The following is an 8695-nucleotide window of genomic DNA, read 5'->3' on the forward strand; positions in this document are numbered from 1 at the left end:
CATCTTTTTGGCTTGTAAAGGTTACTAACCCCTGGTCTAGACACATATTTTAGTTTATTCAGCTACAAGCGAGCAGGAGTCTGAAGACCATGAGTCATAAAGCAATTTCATTTGAAATTATTTTTTCCTGAAGTTGGATTCCCTTGTGGTTTGATTTAAAGTCCATATTTCCAAGAGACAGACAAATGGATTAGTCACTCTCTGTGTGAGTGATGATGACCTTTAGCTCATGCAGTAGATTTATTTGTGACTGACATGTGCTACAATAATACAAAAATAAATTGTGATTTCCCAAGAACTCAGAGGTCATCTACTGGGGATAATATGAGAGTCTATAAAGTTAAAAAAATTAATTATTTAGTAAACACTTTATGATCAGTTCAGTGTTTCCATAAAACTATACAGTATGTAATATTAATATTACAGTATACAGGTGCATTGAAAACTGTCATTTTATCTCTTTCATGTTTTTATAATTTTGGATTTACATGACAGTTAACAAAAAGAAGGACTTAATTTTAAAATGGAATGAAAAAGGATAAATGTTTTTTTTGTTGTTTTTTTGAAAAGTAAATATCTGAAAAGTATTCATTCTTCCTGACTTATTTTTCTCAGAGAATCGGCTCAATCTCAGTCAGATAAAGAGCCTCAAATTGCTATCCGCATTTTTAAAGTTACCTACATATTCTTAAGATAAATCTGAGCCTGGATTTTGACTGGACCGTTCTGATGAATGTGCTTTGATCTTAACCATAACATTGCAGTTGTTCAAACAGTAATCATTTTATTCAGTCATCACAGAAAAAATACATTTAGTATATCAATAATTACACACTAACCATTATGTTACAGAAAGTGCAATGACTGGCATACATACACATCAATAAAGCTACATTTTAGAATGAAAGGGAAAACTAAAAAAACATCATTACACCTGTAACCCTCAGAAATCCTAGCTTTAAAGACCATTTATAGGTGTTATTTGTTTCATACCAGGATTTCATGGCAATAAAAGAAACACATCTCTTAGACTTAGTGTGTAACTTTGCATACAGGGATTAAGAAAGTCACTAAAACCACATAAGAGAGAAATGTTGTACCGTTTTATTTTTATCTTGAGGATAAGTTTTGCTGTTTTTTATTGCCTTTCAGTTTGTATTAAGTTAAGGTCACATTAACAAAGTCAGTCTGTCTGTCCTATTTCATATTTAACCACCTTACAACCAAGGAAAAGCCTTTAAGATAATTAAGTTTTTTTATTTGAGATTTTATGTGAAGGGCGCTGTTTTATTCAAACTGACAAACAATTAATAAAATGTTGTTTTGTTTTTTTTAATTAAGCTAAGCTATCAACAGAAAAAAATTACATTGTAGCACAAAGCCAACTCTGTCAAAGCTTCCTCATTAACAATGATGATTTGTTTATCTGTCACTGATTTTCAAAGTTTGTTTTTTTCAGCATTTTATCATTAGGAAACTAGATGGAACAATCTTGAATATCTGATAGCATACTAAGTTTCTCAAAGTCTTTTTGCTAAAACATGCCATTGAAAAAGTGTCTGAAACCCATTGTTACAAGGAACTATGTGGCTACTCAGCAAAGTACAATCATCTATCGTTTGAATCGCTACATCCAATTGTGAGCTTAGGTTAAGGGGTTAGTTCTTGTCTCAAAATCAATGTTTTTCAACCCTGGTCCTCAAGACACATGTTTAGCCATTCTCTGCTTCAGTACACATGGTTTCAATTGATGGCTGATTAACTAGGCTTTTGCTGAATTGCCAGGTAAGCATCTAAAACATGCAGGTCAGTGTGCCTTGAGGAGCAGGGTTACATTATGCTAAAATACACTTCATTCTGTTCCACTTACTTGTCTGTAGGACAGTGGACTTGCCTATTGGCAGTGAAGCAGAACTGATTACTGCAGATGTCAACCACTTGTTACTTAATATCCTGGACGTCATTGAGACCTGGACCAGGTCCAAGAACAAGCCTACCCTTGCTGCACTTTGGGACAACCGTACATTCTTCCCAAACCCCTTGTACGTTTGGGTGAGGTGGTCAAACAGACCTGGTACTTTCTAATCAACAGAAATACAAACAACTGCTATCGATAACTAAATACATCACCTTAGAATACCTTGCTGTCTTGGAAACTGGACAGGTAAAAACGATATCCTTCAGTCACCAACCTCAGAGCTGCAGAAAGGAAAACACAACAAAAGATCTTGCAGATCTAATAAAATTCCAGGCACTGCTATCATAATTTTTCCCTGACTGATGCAGAAAAGGCTTTCTACATTGTCAAGATTCACAGTGCTACTGACACCTGGAAACTATTTTTTACCATAAAATAGAACTTAACCTTCCACCTTCACCACCTACCAATCTGACAGCAGACAGCTTCCCTAATTCCAGAGGTGCCACCAACTCAGCTTGCTGAAGTCCTACTGAATGTGTGATCAGTGAAATATGACAACTAGTAAGGAATACTTGCCCCACTCCTATGTAAGTAGTGATTAGGCAGTATTTTAATTATTCAGATGTTATGTAAAGGAACTACTGTACATTGGCTGTGGCTGCGTCAGAGACAGTCAGAAACTCTTCTTCGTAATAGAAAAAGTAAAATTCTCTTGTGTCAGTCTTCTCAAAGAAGGTGCTTGACATTTTCTTTTTCCAACAGCCATTCTGGAGTTGTGTTAGGTTCCCACAAGTTTATTTTTTTTATTCTCAGTGAACTGAAAAACAGCTGTGACTGATGGCGTAAGAGAACCTGCAAATGCAAAGTTTGTACTACTGGTCCAGCACAGCATTTATACTTTCATTAAAATACCAAACAAATTGAAAATATGTATAGAATACTTACTTTACATCTATGTTTTCTAAAGTTTAGTTCGGTAATTGCAAGGTACTTGTGAAAATAAAAGTGATCCATTCATTGAAAATCTCCATTACAGCAGACAACTATTCAAACTCTATTAGTCCTTCCTGAATCTGTGTACACTGCAGGCTCATGTGTGAGCCCACACTCTGTCACCTGCTGGCTTACCAGTGTAAGTTCATGAAAAAAATATGTAAACACACATGGCTAGCTGTCAGACAGAAATGCGGAGCACCTCCCAAATTCATATCCAGCCCTTTGATGTTTCACAAAATATTTATTTTATGTTTGAATGAATTGCAATTATTCATCTTTTCATTAAAGTGGACATTGTGCAGCTTTACCATAGAAGTAATTGTTGCAAAAAAAATTAAAAATGTTGTTAATAGAGTGTGACTTGTGCTTTTGTTCTTTGCAGCCAAAACAATATTTAGAGTAGATTACGTCAAATGTGAAAATAACACCTAGCTTTTTTCCATGGCTTTTCTGTACTTGACAGATAGATCTACAGGAAAGGTAGTGTGGCTAAAATTATTTTCAGATAAGCATGATGCAATGTGACAGTGCATTTACAAGGGAGCTAGGAAAACTAAGGGATAAGGTTGCTGAAATAGTTTAAGATGCTGAAGAAACTGAGGATTTGCTGCCTTGTAAAGCTCAAGGACAAAAGAAAACAAAGTTTCAGGTATCTTGATGATCAAACAGGTCATGTTTCAGAGTGGGATTATTGTTTTTGTATTCTGTAGGTGTACTGACAAATATCCTGTTAGTGATTCAGTCAAATATGTGGCAACATTGCATTGATACAACATTACTTAATTTTTTTTTAAAGTGTTCAATAAATGTATAGTATTATGCATGGTACATCAATAATTGCGATGTCTCAATGCATTTTAGCTCCTTCTATGACTCTTTTGAAAAGTGCATATTGCAAAAAAAGAAAAGACAAAAGAATTTACATTTCTTTTCATAACCAAAAGTGGTCAAAAATACATAGGCCAAAAATTAGATTATTATAAATGACGCATTAAAAGGATAACTTAAGGCTAACCACAAGTTAAACAAATGCATCACTTGGACAAATGCATATACTGTATATATATACATATATATGCATCTTGTGGATTTCATTGGAGGTATGTGAATAATGATCTGCTTTACGATGGTGAGCATGATTATGCAAGCTCAAACACATTAATTAACTAATCTGAATGCAAGCTGGACCACTAGTGTAACAGAACCTGAGCAAGGAAAAGGTCTCTCTTGAGTCCTCAGTATCTCCACCCACACTCATCTCCATAGAAACCACAAATCTCAGGGGGCCTGCATGAAATAAAAAAGATGAACAGTTTCCGAGTCACAGTTTGGTTCTGCCTCCTTATCCACAGTTAATTGCACACATGTGGGTTATGCTAGGAGTCCATATGGTTGATGCTTACATATTTACACTCATTTACATATTTTAACAGACAAATAGTTATCAAACAAGTGTGAATGCAAACCCATATGTTAATGCATACACATACAATAGACATTACTTTAAACCCCTCAATATCAGACCTTTTTTTATGTCAGCATCATGCAGACGGTTTTATAGGGAACTGCATTATGACAACAGCTGACAGCAAAGTCAGAAATGTGAACATACAAAACATTCTTCATGATTATCTGTTCCAAATTCATAAGTACATTAGAATGAGAAGATAAATCTAATATAATATTTAAACTAAGCCCTTAGGACAAAAAGGGTATACTTTTTATTCATTTTGTCACTAAATTGTCCATCAAGTTTGTCAGCCAGAAGAGATTATACTCCTCTGGCTCCAGCTAATCCATTTCTCTCATGTTCAACAAACCTGAGCAGCAAAAAACCACTGGATCTTCATAACAGTTAACAAGGTTATGCAATGAATCTTTATTCTAAGAAACTTATTTAAAGTTCAAGGGAATTAATGCCTTAATGCTATTATCTCTTCATTCAGTCATAGTTCTTGTCTGAATTATATTTTTGCAAGGCCACAAAAATGAAAACACAAGTGGTAAAATGTCCTTAATGAAATAAAGGTTATTTCAACTCAGAGCATTAAAGATGTCAAAATAATAAATGTGACATAAAATGAAGTCAATTGTAATTACGCAACATGTGTATTAATATTAAGACTGTGGCACAATTACTTCAATTTATTTCTATAAGCTATAACAGCAGGATTTTTGTGCAGCATAAATTTTAACTTTTGGATGGATAGGATTTCCGTTACAAGTCAAGGCCATGAATAATTTCATTTCAATTTAGTTTAGTGTATTCTGATTCTGTTTAGATGAATTCCTTCTGATTTAGTTCAATTATACCCAGACGTTCTCTGCATATATATTTGATTTTTAGAACTTTACAACACAACTCATGAAAATAATAGCATAACAGCTCAGACCCAGTGTGCCACACAAAACACAGGAGGATGTTGATAAGGAACAACAACAAAAGTACATTAAGTTAGACAAATCCCTGAAGCATAATGGATTTGTCCAACTTAGTCCAAGTATGGTTCCAAAACTTGAGGAAAAACTCTGTCCTACAATGTAAAACACACGTCAAATATTCTAATGGCACTAAGTACCTGCAGTACTCTTTGCCAAACTTTAACAGTAGATCCTCTCGCACTAGACCATTGCATCAAGATATTTTTCCTTGCAGCAAAAGTAAGCAATGCACTCTCTGTTTATCATTCAAGGTCACATTTTTACAAAAGATTCATTCGTACACATATTCCTAATATTTTCTGTATTTCACAAATAATATCAGACCAACATTTCTGCAACCACAAACATGACAAAAACAATATGTCAGTCCCAATTTATGTTCTACAGAAATCAGAGTCAAAATAGAGTCTGTGGTTTGGTAAAATGTGTATTCTATGAAGAATTTTAAGTTGCATTGATTGATTTTATTGATTGATTGGGATTTGTTTTAAGCCATTCAGATGTCAGATTTCTGGAGTGCTTTGGATCGTTGCTCACTGCATTACTGAGAATTGTGACGTTGTTAAAACAGAATAAACAAAATGTTTGCAACACCAGCTGAACACCCTGTTTGGTTTTGCTTTACTTTGTGGCTTCATTATATCTAAATAATAGTATCACATCACTTGAGTAATGTTTGGCCACTCATTTGAAATAAATCGAATAAATCAAACTATTATCACACTGTTACCACGAGCCAAAAAAAAGAGTGAAATCACTTAGTGTGTGGTGATGAGTTTGAGAGGTTTTTTAGGTTTATTTATAGTCTTCTGCTACCTTTTTTTATTTGTTTACAGATTTCTAATCAAAACCACTCCCTGGAGCCATTTCAGGGATTAGAAAATAATGTTGATGAATGTAGAAAAGGGTTATTTAGGGGGAAATAATTGAGAGTCTTTACTTCTCTCATGCAAATTAAAGTGTATGTAAGCAGCTTTATTTGAAATAAATGAAGATCCAAGCTTTAGCACCACATTCATTGTTTAATATCTCTATGTATTCGTTTGATACATAAAACCACTATTGGATATGGCAGTAACGTCGGCATATGGCTTCAAGAAGGCTCGTCAGGCAAATGAAATAGTAATTATGACTGAGTGCCACTCCAAACATGGGAAATTGATGTTTTCCTACCCATTTCATCTTCGGGATGGGTGGCTTATTTCCAAGATATCTGCATGCATAACATCAAATCAGCACTGAGCAGGTTTGGACATTCAGTCCCTGTTTTGTTTCTCTATTATTGATTGAGTTGTCAGCTGCTCCAGCTTCCATTGCTCAGGTACAATTTGATTCAACTTTCAGATTGTTTTCAATTTCAAAATGGAAGTGGAAAATACTTAATGTATATTGTCATCTTTCTGAAATAATGGTCTAAGTCACTTTTTGCAAAAAACCCAAAATACTTAATGTACTCTTTCCACTAGATTATCATCTATGGACATTATAATAGAATCACTTATTATCAGAAATCATGAATTTTGTTTTATTCCAGTTCATTGATAATTTATTGTAATTAAGTCACTCATTAAGTTTATATATCTCACAAGTCATATGTTCCATAGGGTTTTATATCATTCTCAGAATGATTTAAAAACATTATTCTTCCATTACCCTGCATCTACTATTCCTGGAGGTCAACATAAACAACAAAAATACATAAGTAGATCACATAACAAATTAAAAAATAAAAATACAAAATAGAGATCATAGATGAAAAATGAATTATATTATAATGAAAAACATTTATTTCAATATGTCAAGCAACACATATACGGTAAAACACAATCACAATATAAGATTAAAAAGAATCATTCAGCATAGTTGTTTTTTCTCCAATAAATATTATTCTGTAAGTTGTTCCATGTGAACATCACTCCATGTAAAGTCGACATCTTCGAAGAATTTGTATGAATGTTTGAAAGTACAAATATGACTTCAGTTGAATGTCTAGTTTGGTAATTAGTACTAAAAATCAATTTAGAATGCGTAATTAGCTTATCATTCACATGTAGATATGTTTATTTTAAGAAAGATTGCCTTTGCATTGTGTCTTTACAACAAACACATGTTTAACATGTCCTGTTAAATTTCATTTTCTCCTAGGGTCCCAGCAGGGGGGCCTACGGAGCTGTCATGAATTGTGAGTTTGTGTATGGACCAAAATACAGACAGGAGCTGGGAGTATGGATCATGTTGAATGTTTTCATGAAAAACTTACCAAAACCACAAGGAGCCAGAGAAGAACAAAAGAAAATCAGGAACAAAGGAAAGCCAAGGCGCAAGAGTGGAAAACAGGATCTAATAGAGTATCACGGGAAGAACTAGCAAAGAGTGAGAGGAGCAAAAGTGTGTAGGTACTCGGGAGAGTGAAGGTGGAACAATGGACCTGGGCTGGTTGGTTAACTGATTGTAGGTGTGAGGAGAGAGAGCAGAAGGCAGGCCAAGGAGAGAGAGAGAGACAGCGGCACACAGGGCAAGGGAGAGTACACAGGGGACTAGGAAAAAAACCTAACACTAAAGAATGAGTAGATATACAAACACAATTAAACTAAGTTAAAAAGAATAACTAGAAGGCAAGAAATAAACAATAAACTAGAATCACTAAGAAAGAGCAGAACTAAAGCAAAAGCAGAAACAATGCTGATCTAATAATAAAACACTCAATCAAATGAAATATACGCCCTGATGAATCTCGTTTGTCAGATTAAAAGTACTTTTAAGCAGGTATTAAACATACTGTTAATCAAGCCCACATTTCTATTTTTAAATATATATATACAGTATATAGTCTTAAACCTTTTTTCATATTTAGGAAGAAAATCATATTAACAGTAATAAAGATTTTCAAATATCAAATCTGTGTGTAGTTAATCATTACAGTGTATTTTCTTAGTGATAAAGTTCTTAAAATAAATGGACTTTTCAATAATATTCTAATTTATTGCATGGATGTACATATACTGACAATAAAAATACCCCCTCGTGATACACTGCCTGTCTTCCTTACTTTTGTTCTCGTTTCTCACTCCTAGCTCACATTGACTCACTCTGGGGACAGCATGTGAACAATACAGCAGACTGGCGGTGGGTGTCAGGAGACATGTTGCTGGTTCTGTGAACAGAGACCTTATGCAAGTGTTTTCTTGTTGTTTCCATCTGTAAAATTCCAGGCCTGATGAAGCACTAAAACATGTTGTATTATATATTTTACAATTATTTGTAATGGAATCTTACTTCCTGAGTTTAAGCCAGAGCGTGACCTTACCCATTTATCCCACAGAGATTGGTGTAGCT

Source organism: Xiphophorus hellerii, chromosome 12 (assembly GCF_003331165.1).
Source record: "Xiphophorus hellerii strain 12219 chromosome 12, Xiphophorus_hellerii-4.1, whole genome shotgun sequence".
NCBI lineage: Eukaryota > Metazoa > Chordata > Actinopteri > Cyprinodontiformes > Poeciliidae > Xiphophorus > Xiphophorus hellerii.